This window comes from Eptesicus fuscus, chromosome 19, assembly GCF_027574615.1.
Source record: "Eptesicus fuscus isolate TK198812 chromosome 19, DD_ASM_mEF_20220401, whole genome shotgun sequence".
NCBI classification, from domain to species: Eukaryota; Metazoa; Chordata; class Mammalia; order Chiroptera; family Vespertilionidae; genus Eptesicus; species Eptesicus fuscus.
Window position 1 is genome coordinate 34663093 of NC_072491.1, and position 21111 is coordinate 34684203.

Consider the following 21111-nt stretch of genomic DNA (forward strand, 5'->3'; position numbering starts at 1 on the left):
CCCTAACCGCTCCCATGCCAGACTGATTGATACCTAATTGCTCCCTGCCAGCCTGATTGCCCCTAACTACCCTCCCCTGCCAGCCTGGTCACCCCTAACTGCCATCCCCTGCTGGCCTGGTCACCCCCAACTGCCCTCCCCTGCAGGCCTGGTCCCCCCCAACTGCCCTCCCCTGCAGGCCTGGTCCCCCCCAACTGCCCTCCCCTGCAGGCCTGGTCCCCTCCCAACTACCTTCCCCTGCAGGCCTGGTTCCCCCCCAACTGCCCGCCCCTGCTGGACTGGTCCCCCCCAACTGCTCTCCCCTGCAGGCGTGGTCCCCCCCAACTGCCCTCCCCTGCAGGCCTGGTTGCCCCTCACTGCCCTTCCCTGAAGGCCTCGGTCACCCCTAACTGCCCTCCCCTGAAAGCCTGGGTCACCCCTAACTGCCCTCCCCTGCAGGCCTGGTTACTCCTAACTGCCCTCCCCTACTGGTCTGATTGCCCACAACTGCCCTCCCCTACTGGCCATCTTGTGGCAGCCATCTTTGACCACATGGGAGCGGCCATCTTGTGTGTTGGAATGATGGTCAATTTGCATATCACCTCTTTATTAGATAGGATAATTGATAGGTTATTTTCAGAGCAAGAGGGGATTTAACAATAATTAAATTTAACCTAATCACATAATCCCAGATTCTATATATGAGAAAACCAAGACCCAAAAGTAGAAGGTGACTTGCTCAAGGTCACTTGGCTTATGGGTATCAGTAAAGTGTTAAGAACTTTCCAATCCATATGTCTTAGGACACACCATCCTACTCCATGGATACTAGGGAGAAAAATCAAATCTCTGTCTATTGATCTCTTTGTATTTAGCTGATCCAATGCAGTTTATTATCTGAAACAATTTGGAACTGTTTTTTGTTGTTTGTTTGTTTGTTTGTTTGTTTTGATCAAGGAAAGATATATTTTTCTCAAGGGAATTAAAAAGAAGCCAAGACTAAAATAGGTCAAGCTTTTTAGAAGTTAACCTAAAATAGGTCAGCTCCAAACTGGAGCTGATTAGAAACTTTCCCAAAGCAGCTAGTGTGCCCTCCCTATCAGTGGTCAGCAAGATTGTCTCTGGAGCCTCTGTCAGCACCAATACCAGGGAGGGGCTAGGGGTGTGATGGGGTGGCCGGCTGCCATGGGGATGAGCTAAGCAGTGAATCCTTTAAGAAAACCTCAGGGCTTTTCAGAATGGTCATTGTGTTCTCTCTTATTTGGGATTCTATTTATGCTGCTAATATTAGCATAGATTTTCCTTAATGAATGCTTTCCAGCTGAAAGATGGTGAGAGATATACTATGTGAATCTTTTTAATATTAGTTCATTAAATTAAAACCATTCTGACTTGCAATGAAGCCTTTTCCTTTTGATGGTATGCTCAGGTTTGCAGATAATGTCCATGACAATACAAGTGTGCCCTGCAAAGATGATCTTTTTAATCAAAGTCATTTAGTGTTAGCACTCTTGTGTAATAATGTGAGTTTAGCTGTCAGGTACTATAAACATTAATATAAAAATCTGGCTATTTCATAAAGTGAATCCATGCACTTTTTCTTCCCTCAAACTCAGTGACCCTACTTGGCAAAAATATACTTACTTTGCTTAAAATACAAGTGTTAAACTAGGTTGTTTTTCCCATTTTCTTACAAATGATTGGAAGGGAGACTCCTTTAGAATCCTTCTACATAAAACCAATGGGGAAACATCACCACATTCTTGATAATTGTATTTACTAAATCACTCCCAAATTAGATGCTTTAGAAACAACATGCTCCACAAATAGCAAATACTCAATTCATGCATTGCCTGAAGGCTTTGGACTACATTATCCTACATATCCATCACAGGAGCAATAGAATCCAATGATTTTGCAAGGTTAGGAAACTCAAACCCACTCAGCCACTTTTCACAAGGAATATTTGGATAACCAAGGCTAATGCAAATATTCGTTACTAGCCATTATGACAAGCTGGGGACATCCCATGATCTTATTAGTATCTAGTCATTCACAGTTTGCTTTTCTTGTATCAAAACATGCACACAGATAATAGGAATAAATTGTTTATTTCCCATGTAACTAGGCAATTATAAATATTTCAGCAAAAAAGGGTTATACTGTGCCAAGGTTAGAATCTAATAGAATAATTCAAGATGCAAATGCCATTGTCTTGTAAACTAATGCTGGTTTCCGGATAGTTCTCATTTGATTAGCTTCCAGAGAAAAGACTTAGAATAAAGTATGTAATAGCTTTTTAAAAGCTGCTAGCTTATCACTTGTCAATTCTGTGAAATCTCCTTTATTTTTTCTTCCCTGGACAGTATTCCTAGGAAATCAGGTTGTACATTGTACATAACCATTAACAGCTGAGAACTAATTATTTCAATTTAAGAATAAAACTAAAAGAGTTTCCAAGCTATTTGATTATCTTACCACTTTTATCACATAATTCTTTTAGAGAACTCTAATTTAGCATTGTAGGAAACTTTTTCCACTATTGTTTTTATAATTTATGTAGTGGTTTGCAATAGCAAATATGTAGAGATTTGTTAACTGATTATATCATGTCTGAAAAATAAACATAGGATCATCTATAATAATAAAAGCATCATATGCTAATTAGACTGGACATCCTTCCAGACGACCTTCTGGACAAAGCCTGGGTCCCAGGTGCCAGAGGGAAGCCAGTGCCAGCAGCCGGGGGAAGGAAGGCCTACTCTTGCACAGATTTCGTGCATCGGGCCTCTAGTGGAACTAGAATGGGCTTGAGGACTTACTAAAGCCAACCATCTCATTCTAGAGGTCAAAGTAAATGTGTCAATGAAATAAAACAATTTGGCCTGAATTGAAGTAGTAAATCTTTGGCAATAGAGCCAAGAATACCACCAAAGACACAAAGTATATTGGTTGGTGCAGTGTTCTTTATACAACTTTTGCCTTTTTCTTTCTGGAACTTTTTTTTTGTGCAGGAAGAGAGATGAAAAGAGCTCATTTAAGAAGTCCACCTACCCCTTTTTGCATTCTGCTGTGTCACTCATAATCCTATAGCCCTATGGAAATGCTTAACTCTTCTATGTGCCACAATCTTTGCTTTAACCCTGTATTGTTTTCATGACATTTGCTTTGGTTCGTTCCATTTTACAGAAGATAAAATGGATTGTTTAAAGGCTGTGGCTCTTTTTAAGATGTTCTGGGATATACAAGAAGGATATTTCAGAACAGGAACATTCCTTTAACTTCTAAGACATTGAGCATACAGAGAGCACAGGGCACCCTTTTCGGCAGTCCTGGGGATTTACCTTTGGGAAGAAAGTCAGGAAGGGAGTTCTCCAGAAGGCCGAAGATATTTTGTGATTAAATTTCAAATGACTATCCATGAAAAGAGTCTTGTGCTCATTTTGAAAGAAAGGTTTCATAAGAGATGTAGAAAAAATCAGACCCTTCTCTTGGGTAGCAGATGAAGGAAACAAAGTAAAATGGAGAACCAGGCCAGTTGTCCTAAATCTTAAATGTAAGAAGGATGGACAGAAACAAAGAGTACATGTGTATCCATTTAGTATTCCATGTGGCATTAGTTAATAACTAACATACATATATTAGTTTAGCTGAGTTTCTTCTCCCTGTGTGTGTGTGGTGGCAGTGAATATCCCACATAGCATCACTGAATTTACAAAGGCTCAGAGCTACTCCAAGAAAGTCAGAGAACTATTTATTTTTTCCCAGGCAAATATTTCACTCAATGTGCAATCATCAAAATAAAGAAAAATCCAGTTAACTAATGAAGGTTGTTCAGTTCAATGCTGGTAGATCCCAGATGAGAATACAACCTTCTGGAATATGTCCTTTAAGGGGATGGAATCCAAATATTTAACATATTAATTAAAATATTTCAGCCTTTGAGACTCACATTTTATGCATTTTTACATTATTTATTTATTTATTGGTATAATAACTTTTTTCTGGATATATCATAATATGTATGTATTATATACATAAAAATATATTACATATAATATATATAAAATATAGAATACTAGTATATATAGTATATGTACACTTATGTATCAACACATGTATTAATTGACATAATAAGATGCAACAGCTAAAACTATAGAATTTTACCCCCTCACACCACAAATGAAAGAAAGAAAGAAAAGAAAGAAAGAAGAAAGAAAGAAGAAAGAAAGAAAAGGAAGAAAGAAAGAAAGAAATTGTAGACAAAGAGTGAATAGGCTACTAAGGAACACTGAGAAAATGAGCATGAGGCCCGTTGTACACTTGCATTTCCCCTTGGAGTGGCAAAAATATTTTAGTAGATTTATTTTTTTATATCCAAAGGCATACAAGAGTTGGGACATCCAATCTTTAATGCGCAATAAAACGAAATGGCAATTTTCCAAGAGCTGTGAGACTGCAGCTAATTAGCACATTAATTTATATAAATAAAATTCTCTTTGCTGTTCCCCAGTGTTCTGCCTGAGAAATGCAACAAGATGAATGAACATGACAAATCAAAGTGAAATTTACAGGCTTAAAAAAAAAAAGATACAGAAATAATCCCTTGACTTTATTCCAAGTTTTCTGACCCTCCTTCATCAGTGCCATTTTCCCTCGGAGCCCCTAAAAGTGCACTCGTTCTGCCAGACTTCAATTCTAAAGACAAGGTCACAAGAAGAATACACTCATCTTTTTACTCCCAGAGCTGGCCTCCTGACCAAAGGAGCCAAGATTACAACTCAAGAGAATGATTGTCATCTATTTTTATATTTATTTTCTTTTTTTGTCCCTTACTTTTTTAAAACAAGAATATAAACATCTTTTCTCTTTTAAAATTGCTTCCTTTACATATAAAATATTTTGTTCAATCATTTTTAGTTCTAATTATTTTTATGGTTAATCCAATTAAAAAATTAATATTATCTCAAAGCCAAATCAATATTTCAAAAGAAATTGCTGGTTGAATAGAAAAGCAGGGCTCTAATTTCCAGGAAATGTTTTATTCTATTTATCTTTAAAAATAAATTTAATTTAATAAGTGCTTAAGATATGTGTATATGTATATACTTATTTGTATATAGATACATATTTCTGGCTATTTCTTTGCTAGGATACAGCCTATAAAAACATAAATAACAACCATATTAATAACCCATTATAGAGGGGTAAACTTGCTTTTATAAAAAACAAAATATATAAACTAAGAGAATGCATTTCATATAGTAAAGATAAGTACTATTTGGCAAGACATGTTTATTAGTAATGTGTACCTGTCTGAGTGTATATACTGTTATGTATTATATATTCTTACTGTGAATCATGCTTATAAGAGTTGGAAAGATCTTTCAATAAAGCAGTGTATAAAGAGCATTGAAGAAAAATAGGACCTCAGCTAGATAATGAAATGCAACCCTTAATTCATATACTAGTACAACAGTAAACAAGATAAAGTCTGTGAAATCATAAACCTTACACTATAGTGAAAAGTCAAAAAATAAACAAATAAACAAAAATGCATATGTGATATAATATCTGGTGACAAGTGCCATGAAAAGAAGATAAAAGGATTAGAGAATGAAACCAGGGGTAGGACAGGGGCTATTGCATTACAACTGATAAAGGAAGCTCACTGCAGAGGTGACATCTGATCAGGAACCTGAGTGGTGTGAAGATGAGCATTTCAGCCAAGAGCACAACAAATGCAAAGTCCCTACAGTAGGAATAAGATGGGCATGCATTAAGGAAGTGCAACAAAGTCAGTATGAGTAGACTGGAGTGACTAAGATGGGGAGTGGTTGACATGGCACAAAGGGAGAGAGGTAGCTGCCAGATAATAATGCGGGACCTTGTCAGTTTTGCAAAGAACTCTGGATTTCATCCTAAGTAAGAGGGTGAAGTTGCATGGAGAACTATCACAAGATTTTCATTTCTAAAAGAGTTCTCTAGGTACTATGTGAAGTATAATGTGAAAATGTTGAGAGAGAGAGAGGAGGGAGCCAATAGAAGTATAGGAAAAACAAGATGAGCTTGGTGTTGAATGGCAATGGTGGAGGGGTGAGAAATGGTTAGTCAGGATATATTTTGCTCAACAGATCTTTCTGATAGAATAAGTGATGAATATGAAGGAGAGAGATATATCAAGAATGATTTTTTAATTTATTTTGAGTTCTAACAATTTTGCGAATGGCGGCAGACTCTCTTACTGATATGTGGAAGGCTTGAGGAGGAGAGGTTCGCAGATAAGCTATTGGATAATTAGGCACTTCTGCTTTTTTTCTTCCATCAATATATCACCATTATTATAGCATTCTAATAAACACTGATTAAACAGTTGGTAGGAGCCAATCTCTGTGCTAAGTGCTGAAAATATAAAGTAAAAATAAAACCATCGTGTATGTAAAGAAAACAAAAACAAAATACAACTAAAAATTGTAGTATTGGATAAGTTGTATGATAATAAGTGTATGAAGAGGATATATGAGCTGCAGACAGTAAAGAATCTATAGAAGTTTGAAAGATTATCCAGTATTTCCAATAAAGATGAAATTTTGGGGAATATTGGAGCTGTATTTTACAAAAGTTAAAGTTAATGGGAATTACAAGTATTAAGAGAGATGGAGGGATATTTGAGGCATTTAGAATAGCATGGACAAATGCATAGAGAAATCGAGCACATTTGGGAAACTAGAAGCTCACTAAATTATGGATCACCGTTGTATATTGGCAAATGACATAGCTAACATGCTAAATAGAGACAAATTCACAAAGGGGAAATGGTATGATTAGATAAATTAGATGAAGATCAGGAAGACGTTGAAAAATATAGTAAAGATACTTTTTTGACAATCAAGAAATGATGAGATCCTAAAACAAGGCACTGATAGCAGGAATTGAAAAAGAGAGAGACTATTTCTACTCTAGTAAGCAAGGTAGGCAATGTACGGTGAGAACTCTGTGAGAGAAGAAACTGACACCAATTGAGTATCAAGAGTGCAAACAGATTACATGTTAGATCCATTTTATGCCTGGTCAGGAAATATTTCAAGAGGTCCAATCGTAACACTGAACCAGATCCCTTGCCTAGCTCTACACTTCTCTAACTTGGATTTTTCCTGAGTCACTGATCCTTTATACTTTGGGCTCCTAGATTATGTCCTGATTTCTGCCATAATTAGCTCCATCATTTTCATTTTTCTTTGACTTGTATACTTCCTGTTGCTCCATTACAAGTAGTGTGTGATAGAGTCAAGAACAATGCCAGAGAACAGAACAGTGGTGTAGACCTCACACCTGGTATAGGACTAGCCACTGACCACCATATGACTTTCAGAATACAAGGGTTTTCATCACAGGGATATTTGTCATTGTAACAAATTAGACACATTGTGAGAATGCCCAATAGTATGTGATATAATAAATAAAAATGTTTGAAAAGCATAAAATATAATATCGCATTAAAGTCATGATTTTATAAATATTTGATACAGAAAGTATGCATGATATAGTTTTACTAATGCTTATATCTATGAAAAGTGACAATGGGTAATTTTTATTTTCTTCTTTGTGATTGGAATAGTAATTAAACGCATTTCTGGATTCATTTGATGGGTGTATCAATAGATTGGACATAGCATAGAAGGAATAAGTGAATGTGAAAACAAGTCAGCAGAAGTAATCCAATATGGAAACACCAAGAAAAATAGAACAGAGCATTTGATATCTGTGGGACAATAGCAAACACTGTAACACATGAATAACTGGAGTGTCAGAAGGAGAGAAGAGAGAAAGTGGGCTAGGGAAAAATATTTGAAGAGATAACATTTGCCAAAGTTGGTGAAATACATCCACCATAATAACCCACAATAAATATATCTACCAACAAATCCAAAAAAAAAGATAAATACCAAGAAACTACACTAGGAACATTGTAATAAAACTGCACAAAGCTAACAATTAAAAAAAATAAGTAACATGTACAGAAAAGAAAATATATTATCACATATAAAATGTCTGACATGAAATAGTTACAGAATAGACTGGTTCAGTATCTCACCTAGGACAGGAACACAGACTCCTTCCATCTGTCCCCTTTGCCATATTTAGGGAGTGCTCACAGGAACACCAGGAGCCACATTATTGCACACTCCCAAGTGACAGCAGAGAGTGGGTCTCTTTCCTATATACCTTAAGAATAATCAGCCCTTTCCGGAAACTTCCTGGAAGATGGACTCTTCCAGCTAGGACTGCACCATGTGCTTGTTTTTAAACGAATCACCAGCAAAGTAGAAATAATTGATTGGCTCACACAAATTACTGTCTAACCTTGAAGCCTCTATTGTAGTATGTGGTTCTTCATGCCTTCGCCAAAATCATACTTCTTTTAGCAAAGAAATAAAGGCAGGGCATGGTCGTTGGATAGAAAACCAGAAGTGTTTGGCATTTGTTAAAATGGAAATGTACAGCCCTAACCGGTTTGGCTCAGTGGATAGTGTCAGCCTGCAGACTCAAGGGTCCCAAGTTCGATTCTGGTCAAGGGCAGGTACCTTGGTTGCGGGCACATACCCAGTAGGGAGTGTGCAGGAGGCAGCTGATCGATGTTTCTCTCTCATTGATGTTTCTGACTCTCTATCCATCTCCCTTCCTCCCTGTAAGAAAATTAATAAAATATATATTTTTAAAATGGAAATGTACAGATGGAAGCCATTTTGACAGAGAAAGGGTGAATATTATCTTGTCTTACCATTGCATTGCTAATGGTTTCATTACATCTTTGAGCAGGCCATATCATTATTTGATTACTTTTATATTCTTACACTCCATTCATTCTACAACCTCTACTGAGTGACACTGTGCCTGCTCTGAGTCTGCTTTGTGGTCATTGTTGGAAGACATGACAGCAGAGTATGGATCTGACCTCAGCTCCTTTGCTTATTAACTAAATTTCCTTGAATAAGTCACCTAAACTCTCCAAGTCTCATGATCTGTCAGTGAAAGAAGCTAACATGTTTCATCCTCATATAATTGTGGTGAAATTTTAATAGAAGTGATTAGCAAAACTGTCCAATAAGCATTAGCTATTATAATTATTATCATGTATTAATGTGTTTATAGAGTTTAGCAGATGTGCATGCAAAACAGTGTTTGGGAAATGAACATAGAAATGGTAAAACTTGAATATATCTGGATATATGAGCTTCTCACTTATTGTAGAAACAATTGGAATAATAATGAAAGGCATTTCTAGAAGAATGACTGGGATTAAAAAATAAATAAATAAAAGGGCCGGGGGTTCTGTAAAAGCTAATAAACCTGAGTATAAGCCTTATGAGTAGTCTCAGGCTGGGAGATGGAGATATGGAAAAACACTGGGTGAAGAATGAAGCTTTGTATATGACATGATTGAAGTGTCAGACTCTATTATCTAGGCAATAGGAAATTTTTAAAGGATTCTTTTTTTTTAAGTGGAACTACAGAGGCCATTTCTAAAGATCATGATGGCAACAGTGAATTCAGATGGGCACTAAAAAATAGTGATCGGTGAGATACGGTGTCTAGGCCAGAGAGTCACAATGACATAGAAGACTTGCAATAATCCACTCAAGAAATCATGAAAGCCTACACTGAGGCCATTCGGAAAGATTGGAAAAGAGAAAGTGAGTATGAGACGTTATAGAAAAGCTTAATTCTTAGGAGAAAGGTTGCTTTGAAACTATAAAGTTTGAGGATTATGATTAAAACATTGACAGGCTATTGAATGACTTTCAATCAAACAATAACATAAAAATAGTAGTAAATGAAGTAAGTGTTGTAAAATAGACATTCTGTAAAATATTTAATTATTAAAATGAAGATTTTTAAAACTGGTGGCCAGTAGCTACTATTAAACTACTTCAAACCCATCTGAATGTTAAATAAGGGAAATATTTATTTCTAGAAGAACAAAACAATTTTATTTGCTTTATTCGGTTATTTAAGTTTTCTGTTTGTTTGTAGAGATAAGGGTTATATGAAAGCTCAATTCACTTCTGGTGGAACTGTGATAAATTATAAATGAGCAGATTGTGAAGTAAAGATTTTAAAATATCTAGTCTTAATCTCCATTACTTAAGTTTAAATTTCTGTTATTAGTTTATCTTTGGAGATCAAATAAAACTGCTTTAACCTTATATTTAGGGAGCACAACTAAGTGTCTTCTGGATCTACCCCAAATTATAAATGAATTAAGATTTCCTCTTGGAAAAAATCTCTTTCCCTGTTAATCCCAGTATTTTGACAATACACCAAATCTCTTTTTCAAGTGTTTTCCTGATCATTTCAGAGGGATCTGTCAGGGTTACCTATTAATCCTCACTCTAAAGCAAAGCCGTCATTGGTTTATTCCCATTTCACAGAGAATTATTTATTTAGGCAAAATTCTTTAATACATAATTCCATTCAAAAGTAATTTTTATGCAAACCTTATTCACATATTCTTGGCTGTCAGTTATAAAAGTGGAAAACTTTTCTGCTTTCTGTGCTTTTCTGCAACTCAGTTAAAAACACTGGAGGCTATAACCTGAAATTCAGTATATTGTTGGTTACTTAGTATCGAGTATCAAGTATGGAGCAATCACATATTCCAGTTTCTACAATATTGTAGTAGTCCAATCTGCTTTATTAAAAGATTATATTCTAGTGACCATTCTGGCTTTAGAGCCTAAAGATTATAAATCACAATGTGGACCAGTTAGAAAGACCTTTAAATCAGAGCATGGCTGTCTTCTCAGCTGGGACAATAGTTAATACTTCTTCAGACAGTTCATTAAGAGCTTTCTGCATCTACTTGCACATCATGGTCCTGGATCCTCTTCATTCAAAGGATTGTGTGTGAATGAATGCAATAATTTCTCTTCAGAAAGTGAGAAAACACTTCTTATTTTATAACTATTATGCCAAGGACTTCCTATAGATCCTCTACTGGTTTTTAATGACAAGAGTACCTTCTGAATCTCTATTCTTACAATATCTTAAAACTCTAATTCCTTGGATGAACAGGTTTCTGTTCCTTACAAAATGCTCTAGGTAGAAACACAATTTCTTTTTCAGTCTGTGTTCATATACAACAAAGCTGATGCTATCCATTAGAGGTGAAGTAATTAACTCTGTCTGCTAGATACTTTGATCTAAGGCACAAATAAACTCCCAGTTACTTTCCTCTGCCAATTGCAATCTTTTAGAATAACCTCCTCAACTCTCCACCAGAAAGGCTACTCTACTCTTCAAAAGCAACTATGTAAAACACCAAAACAAATGATTTGGATGTGGGATTAGCTGTCTGTCAAGGGAGGAGGGAGGCTGAGAGTAGAGAATGGAGGGATTGAGCCAAAAAGAAAGAGAAAAAAGAGAAAGAATGCATGCAACACAGCAACAGTGTGGTGATTGCTGGGGGAGGAGGGATGGGTGGATGTGGAGAAGGGTATGGGATAAATAGTGATGAAAATAAATAAATAAATAAATAAATAAATAAATAAATAAATAAATAACAAATAAATAACATCACTATTTTAACAACCAAATCAAAATAAGGACAAACAACAAGTTATATTATAGCATATATATGAACCTATGTAAATATCTATATATTTTATAGTTTATATATCTACATAGTTTACATGTATGTTCATATATGTATAGTCTATTCCATAGTTCACAGATAGTGCATTAACATTGGAACATTGGTAGGTGCTCTTGGATATTTCAAGATTCTGGTATTCACTCTCTAATCTGAGATTCCAATTGAGCTCGGTACCCTTGGTCCTTTAGAACTTCTGCCCAGGTCGCAACATGAGTCCCGTGTTGTGTGCTAGAATGTACATGAAAAGCTTGGGGCGCTGGTTATTGCCCGGGCTACAAATCCATGCATGTCCTTATGTGAAGAACACTAACAGCTTATTAGCTTACAGTCTGCTTTTCTTTCATCTGTGAACACTGCATCTTCCTTCATTCAGACTGAACCCCGGGAGCCTGGCACGCTATTTACACAAGAGTGTAAATTCCCGTTTGGCCAAGGCAGAGCTGCCTTGGAGTCCACATCTCTGGCCACAGTTGTGTTTATCCTTAGCATTTAGTTTCAATTATCTTTTTCTGTGATCACTTTGTTTCATTTACTAAGTTTCCCATTAAAGAATGGTGAACAGGGCCACGCAGAGATGGCAGAATGTGGTGAGGCTCGGCCTCATTCCTAGCCCTTTGGCACATAATTACTACACTTAGCTTGCCAACTATTTCTTGGCATTTAATTTAATTCAGGGGCTTGTCTAAGCATTTAATTGAACTTGGAGAACTCCTTTCAAATATTTATACCCACTTTCTCTTTCTTTTCCTGCCTCATTATCAATAATTCTTCACTATACTTTAGATCAGATTCACTTTCATTTTTCCCAAAAATGCTTGCCATTCCTCTTTTTTTCTATAAAATATATTGCCTCACACCCCAAATTCTAATAAATGTTCATTTAAAAAAATACTTTGCCCTCCTTTTCTTCTAAAACTTTTCCTGCCCTGTTATAGTAGAAGAATCCTACAGTTTGTCCATAAAGTTTTTATTCCCTCATTTTATCCAACTAGTATCTCGCCTCTCTGAGAAGTTTCTTGTGCAAAAATAGGCAGCACAAAGGAACAATGGGTTTCTTATTCTCATCACAACAACCTAAGCTTCACTATCCTTGTTTCTGATCACAACTCTACTTGCTCAGTTTTTATTCTCTAAGGTACATTTAACATGTTCTTGAATTTCATCAACATCTACAATTTCATAGCTACTCTTACTTCTTTTCTCAATCTATTGGTGTTCTCCCGATTTTATGTTTTCTGAAACCAACCATGCCTCATAGGTCATCATTTAATCTAGCCTTTTGTTGGTGCCTTCAGGCCCATTAGCTGTCTGTCCTTCTGTAATTACCTCCCTTTAAATCCCAGTGCTGGACCAATCATTCTTCACTCTGATACAAATATACACAGTGCTGAATGGGAAAGTGCCAATCAGTATGTGTGTATGTATGTGTATATATATATGTGTGTGTGTGTATATATATATATATATATATATATATATATATATATATATGGCTTCCCTTTGAGATTGCAATGTTATTCATCTATTTTTCTTCATCCTTCATCTTTTATTTCTTTCCTCAACCACAGAACCAATACTTGCAAATCACAATTTTACTAGTAGCTGGGATTTTCCCTAAGAAATCCCACATCCTTAGGCTAGCAATTGATAAGTAATGGTTTTATTCGCAATACCTGTAGTGTTTTTAAATGTATGGTACCAGTGCAAACATTAGTAAGCCACGTGGATATGACAGATAATCCAGAAATAAATTCAATTAAATATGAAAAGAGAATATTTAAATTATTAGGACAATAGGTTATTCAGTAGTGATATTGGAATATCTGGTTAGCCATTTGTGGAGGAAATATAAAACAGATCTCTACCTCATTTCTTCCACCTAACAAAAATAATAAAAATAATATAAGCAGTAGTAATTCATTTTGCATCAATGCAAGCATGAATTTACATGGAAAATGATGCTTAAAATATTGATAAACTGGCTTCAGAGAAAGCCTTTCTAACCATGTCATTAAAACTGGAAGCAATTTAAAAAACATACGTACATTTTATTACATCAAAATTCTGATGGCAAATTAAGAAACAAACAAAAAACCAAACCAAAGACAAAACTAAGATAACAAAATTATACTATTGCAGCATTATCTATACTAACAAAAGCCTAGGTGGCATCTTGCTCTCGCATCATCACAAGATGGCCGCCCCCATGTCATCACAAGATGGCCTGCAGGGGAGGGCAGTTAGGGGTGACCAGGCCAGCAGCGGGGGGCAGTTAGGGGCAACCAGGACTGCAGGGGAGGAGAGTTGGGGGCGACCGGGCCTGCAGGGGAGGGCAGTTGGGGGGGACTGTGCTTGCAATGGAGGGCAGTTAGGGGTGACCAGGCCAGCAGGGGAGGGCAGTTAGGGGTGACCAGGCCAGCAGGGGAGGGCAGTTAGGGGTGATCAGGCCAGCAGGGGAGGGCAGTTAGGGGCGACCAGTCTGGCATGGGAGGGCAGTTGGGGGCTATCAGGCCGGCAGGAGAGGGAGGTTGGGGGCAATCAGGTCAGCAGGGGAGCAGTTAGGTATTAATCAGGCCAGCAGGGGAGTGGTTAGGGGGTGATCAGGCTGGCATGCAGAAGCGGTTAGGGGCAATCAGGCAGGCAGGAAGGTGAGTGGTTAGGAGCCAGCAGTCCCTGATTGTGAGAGGGATGTCCCAGATTGGAGAGCGTGTAGGCTGGGCTGAGGGACACCGCCCCCCCCCCACCCCCGTGCACAAAATTCATGCACTGGGCCTCTAGTTTATAATAAGAATTAAATACAACCTATATAGTCATCCATATGGAACTAATTAATTAAATTACAATATGTGCCCATTATAAAATACTATACTAAAATTAAAACTAAAGTTGAAGTCTATAATGACATGGAAGATAGCCACAACATATTATTCTCAGTAAAACAAAATAATGGTGGAATACAATATTATAAAGTTAGATAAATATATGTATGTGTGGAAGTACATGTATGAACAGTATATATAATATATGTAAATTTCTATAATGGGAAGGTTGAAAGGACGTGGATTAAGTTAACATCTTACCCTCTACTTTTGACATATTTTATGTGACAGACACTATTCTAGGCAATTCAAAATATTATGTTTACCTTTGTATAGACTGGAAAGAGTCTCGGAAAGTATGAGCAACTTGCTTTGAATACGTAGGAAGGGCAGTTCAGAAGCCAGACCCAGGAACCTTAGTTTCAGACCAGCATTTGACCTACCACATGATAGCTGATCCTATGGAGAAGATAATCATTTCAACCAAACCAATTATTTTCTATGTCTAGTAAGGCCAAGAAGGAAAATAATTGAAATTAATTTTCCAGTGCCGATATTATAAAGAATCTTTGTTCTCTTTTTCTTTTTCTTTATTACAAGAGAGGAAAACTGATAGTGAAGTCCTATGATAGGTACCAAATAAAGTACCTTCCACTGATTTATATGCAGCCTTGCCAAGGAGCTAGCACTGCTGGTATGCTTCCCAGGGATGACGTCTGTGGGTTTAATACAGGCGCACAAGATGGATTGAACATAGCCTAAGACATGAAACAGGTAACACCGACCTGGGCTGTGTGAAGAAAGATCTTTTCTTCCCCAGCTTATGCTTCAATCCCACAAAATTCATCTCAGCCCCTGCCCCCCAAGATAAGCTTATTCATACAAGGGGAGAGACATGGGGAGTGAGGGCTGCTCTCTGCTCACTTTCTAAGTGGAGAGGAAAAGCGGGGTCACTCACTCGTCTTTATCCATACGACTCCTCTCACTTAGGAAAGACCTGACTCACCGAAGAGTTTTAGTTCACAGTCAGAAACTTCATTAAAAGCGGTGGGGAATTCAGACAACATTTAGAACTATTGAATAGAATCCAAGTATCACAGGTGTGACAACTATAAAATTCCAAATAAATCTAAAACGGCAAAGGGGAAAAACCTTAATATTTATTAAAAACTGACTGTGTTTTGTGCAACTAGGTACTTTATATACGTTAGCTGATATTTTAATCCTCACAACAGAGTTTACCAGACTAGAAGCCTGTGCAGATAAATATCTGAGAACAAAAATCACAAAACACAAAGCTACCTAACTATATTTAATTATTTACTTCTCAGGCAATTATATAAAAAAAAATCTCTGGCGAAAGAAAAAAAGTATCTAGGTCAAGCTTCTCATTCCCATAGTATTTTATTCTGTTAAGTAATCACACTGATTCTCCTATTTCTTTTTTTAAAAAATATATTTTTATTGATTTCAGAGAGGAAGGGAGAGGGAGAGAGAGAAAGAAACATCAATGATGACAGAGCAAATCACTGATTGGCTGCCTCCTGCACGCACCCCACGGGGGATCCAGTCCGCAACCCGGGCATGTGCTCTTGACCTGCCTGAATCGAACCAAAGACCCTTCAGTCCGCAGAAGACACTCTATCCACTGAGCCAAACCAGCTAGGGTTGATTCTATTTCTGATGTCTTCATTTGTTGGATACCCTTCTTCAATCAAAGTTGTGCATAATTGCAAACTAAAGTTGATAAGTAATAGTTTTGCATTAGAATTTAGTTAACCAGTGAAAGTAAGAACAGGGTAAGTGCAGCAGTTCTACTGGGCATGAATTCTCCAAGACCACAAGGTCGCTGTGCTGCTTTGTAGACTGTGATGGCTTCAGTGCAGCATAGCTAGCCATTGCTGCTACGCAGAAATCCTTTCTCTTTGCAACACATTTTATATTAATGGGATGGGTCTATTTAAGTAACATGCTTACTTTTTAGAATATGACATTTAAAGTAAAAGTACAGTATAGATGAAGTATAAAAAAGTATATATAGCTAGAAGCCCATGTGGAAGTCACCGTAGCTTAAATCAAATATTTTAATAAATTATTAGTTGTTTAAAAATAAGTAAGAAAACCCAAAGCCTGGTCTTCCTTCAAATTTGACAATTGGTCTTCATGTGCATGTTAGAAAGCAACTGTACTGGTTATTGATACTTGGATTGGGAGATTTAAATCTTTCAGATTAAACATCAAGTAGGAACTGTTACAGTAAAAATTCAGAATGTTTTTACCGTAATTCATAATAAGAACAAATTTCTTAAATTGCAAAATTTAGATATGTCTATTGTTGTTGAACTATCCCTAAACTCCTCATTTCTATCTTTTTTCTTTTATTTAGTGTGGGGTCATCTATAGCCCACAATAACTAAATGTAATGAAATACGAATACCTTTCTTACTACACTGTGAACTTGGATCATTTCTCAAAGAAATTGAGGGACAACATAGGGCTTGGCTAAACATGTTATGCAAATTATTGGCATAAAAGGATTTTTAACATGTAGGTAGTGTAAAACATGTCATAGTGACAATTCTTACATTCAGTATTCATTTATCCCAGCAATTATCATGGTTAAAACGCCTTTCTACATGTAGCCATTTTATATGCATGTTGAAAAGCTAGGCATGCACATGTACCTGCAAGATACTGGAATTATATCCTGAACACTTTATCTCTCGGTTGGCGCTTGGACTCTGTAATTCTCCTCTGTTTATAAAATTGCATACATGAGATACCCAGGCAAGGTGAGTTTGCCTATTCAGAATGTTTGAAGTGGAAATATGTTAACATGGAAGGAATTTTCCCTTTGTTCACTTTAGATTCAGTCACATGGGCCGAGGCTGGAATTTACACCAGACATTCTCAGAAATCTTCTGGTCGCCATAGTACTGCTTTCTTCAAAAGACAACTGCACATTGCCTATTTTCTAGCTGCCTTTGCAACACTGTATTGTTCATGACATTATCCCTATTTTTTAAAATGCACTTCAGTAAACAGGTTTTATGGTATAAAGCAAAACAGTATGACTACCATCTATGCAATGTGCTATTTTGCATTGTCAGATATGTCTTTTAAAAGAAAAATTCTATAGCAATCAATCATGTGACATAGTAAGGTCTATTTTTTTTTTTTTTGAGAAAAGAATACCGTATTTCATCTATGAAGGAAGCAATATAAAATATTACTAAAATATCAGTACAATATTTTTTAGTCATTTGCAAATGTGCAGTGTCCCACATTTACTGGAATAAGGTCATAAAATCTAATTTGTCAACTTGAACAATTGTGTGAGGATGGGACAGATGGGCAGCTGTTTCTTTTTTTAATCAAAGATTCTGTTCATATTCTTTAAAATAATGCTGAAAATGTTTTTTATTACTTGTTGAAAAACAGATTAATAAAAAGTGGTTTATATTTAACTATAATGAAAGAAAGATAGCTCTTATTACTTGGATTAAAAATCTCTAGCTCATTTTAACTGAAAACAATAGATTGTACTGGCTGTACTGTGCTGATACTTATCCTTATTTATACTATAATTGATATGACCAACTGTCATTTCAGTTTTATAGGAACAAACAAAAATACTGATTAAGTCAAATTTGAATAATCAACTGGGCATTATTATTTCACTGTTAGTGCTCATGGATTTTCCACATTTTGCTCTCAAAGGTAAACTGTATACTGCAATATGAATTAGTCCAAACTAAAGCTATTTTTTAAACCCTTTTGTTCATATAAAAAATGATAAGAATGTCTCTATTTTTAAATCAGCATTTCTTTCTTTTATCATAATTACTTTTCCCTATTATGAAAGAATAAAGATTTAACTAATGCCCTAACTAAATTGGCCAAAGATTATAAATAATGACTTTTCACTCGGCACAAATCTTCTATAATTAGAAAGGGAGGCAAATAATCTGTAATGAATGAACTGTATTTAATATATAAGCACGGAATATTGAACACAAAAGCCACTAAACTCACGCTCAAGTGAAACAAACAAACAAACAAACTACATTTATATTCTTTCCTGGCAGAAACTCTATATTCTGGGAGGATAAAACACTCAACTCAAAAAAGTAACACACACACACAAAAAAATAAAAACAACAAAGAATTTTAATTCATTGAAAACCAAAATACCTTTAATAGAAAGATTTTAAATAGCAAAATGGTCACTATCTTATTATGCTACTTGAAGTTATTCTATATAATATAGATGACCAGAAACTATTTCTGTAACCTACTCAGAAATCTAATTCTTTTTTACTTTCAATTAAATAAAAATAATTTCATTGGTCAGTTCCATACTATGAAGTAATGCTGACATATGATAATTTTATGTCTGAAATATAATTCTATTGAATGCTTTTAATGGATTGAATTGTTAATACAACAGTGCTTGATTAAAGAACCTATTTTAATATCTTAACTTTAAAGAGACTACAATGCTATATAACTCTAAACTGTTAGAACCCATTTTTAATTCCTTTAACACTGATAAGCCTCCTTGCCTTTCCCCAATTTCAAATTCAATTAAATTCATAACACAACCACACTAAAGAGAAAGGCCAGTTTTATTTACATAACATAACAATAGCAATAACAATGAATTAATAGCACTAAACTAACATCAGTCTTAACTATGAAATATTAGTCTTGACCTCTTCAATGAGCAGCCTTTTCTCTACCCAGCCAGGAATAATATTCAATTTTGTATGAAAATAATTACTATGGTAGAACCCACAAATGAACAAATATATTTTTGGAGGTTAATCATGGCATTCAAGATCATAATCATCACTATTAAATTTTTTTAATACACTGAGTAATCCTCCATCTTAACCCACAATATCAGCAGTGCTTAAATTTTATGTTTTTTATTTTTTTTTTTTTTTTTTTTTTTTTTTTTTTTTTTTTTTTTTTTCTTTTTAAATTTCTTTATTGATTAAGGTGTCACATATTTGTCCTCATCCCCCCATTCCCATCCCCCCCCTCCCCACGCATGCCCCAACTCCCTGTTGAACTTAACCGTTGGATAGGATCATATGCATGCATACAAGTCCTTTGGTTGAACTCTCCCCCTCCCCCCACCCTCCCCTATCCTCCCTCTGAGGCCCGATAGTCCGATCGATGCCTCCTTGCTTCTGGTTCTGTTCTTGTTCCTCAGTCTATGTTGTTCATCATTTCCCCTAGATGAGCGAGATCATATGTCACTAGATATATACTTATGAGAACTGAATGTGAGACAAGCAATAATAGTTATGCTGACAGGCAAATGAATCAGTCTGTAGTGAGTTTCTTTCTGGACCAACAGTTCTTTTGAGACCCAATTTCAATGTCCACCAGTTCCTTATGTGTACATGTCAGCACTGACCCCTCAGCTCTGGATGGTGGACAAATGGTGGTAACGGAGGTTCGACTCCCTCTGGTTTGGTCTCGGCCGGACCCAGGGGCACGGCTTCACCCGGGCCTCGGTGCACGAGGCCTCACCCGGATCCAGGGACACACGGTCTCACCCGGACCCAGGGCGCCTGGCCTCCCCCAGACCCAGGGGCACGTGGCCTCACCCGGGCCTAGGTGCACGAGGCCTCTTACTCACATATTAAGGGTGAACGATGAGGAAAGTAAGGTATAGGTTACAAAAACCTGGGGCATCAAGAGGTTAAGGGGGCAAACCAAAGAAAAAGTGGTAGAACCAGGGTTTCAAGCAGTTCCTTCTCTCCCAGGTTATATTCAGACCTGAGGCCTGCCCGGGGCAGAGTCAAAGTTGGAATTTGCCTGGAGCAGCTAGCCTGGAGGGAGAGACCAGTCACTTTATTAACTGAGCCCCAGTTGGGGTTGCCTCCAACTAACATCTACTCACAGTCTGAGAGCTTTCAGAGTCATTGGGATAAGTGTGCACTGGTCACTAAATCTCTACATGCTTACACAGTTAAACTATTGTATTGGATATTTGGGAGTCAGAATTTAATAGTGATGATTATGATGTTGAATACCCTGATTAACTTCTAAAAATATATTCATTTGTGGGTTCTACTATAGTAATTATTTTTATACAGAATTTCTAAGAGAGGCCTCCACAAAAGTTAAAAGCCAACCCAAAATAACAGTTTCAAATTAGATACTTCAATTCATGTTCTTCCACAGTAAATTTTTGAATCATTTTCTAAGAGTACTTACTGGCAATTAGTTCACTCTACTCACTTTAATGCAGCAATTCTCTTCCCATGATTTCGTTTAAGTCACATCCACACACAAAACATCTTCCTACAAAGTAAACCTTGACCACTTTTGTTTTTCATGGGATCCATTCCTCCAAAAAAACCACAGTCCTATACTAGTAGTGCTTACTCTTTTAATTTAGGATTTTTTTCTTTTACTCTCTCATTTCTCCTTGAAATATGTTTGAATTTCTAAAATCTTGAAAATTCTTTTGCTTTGAAACCACTACTTTATTTTAATCACCCTCCTGTTATTTGAAATTATTTTGTTGTTAAGCTCCTCAAACAAGCGAGTGATTATAGTTAATCAACATGGAATTTAAGGAGAGTAAAGAAAAAATAAAAGATTTAGGAGATGAAGGCTGTGTAAATCTAGTAGAGG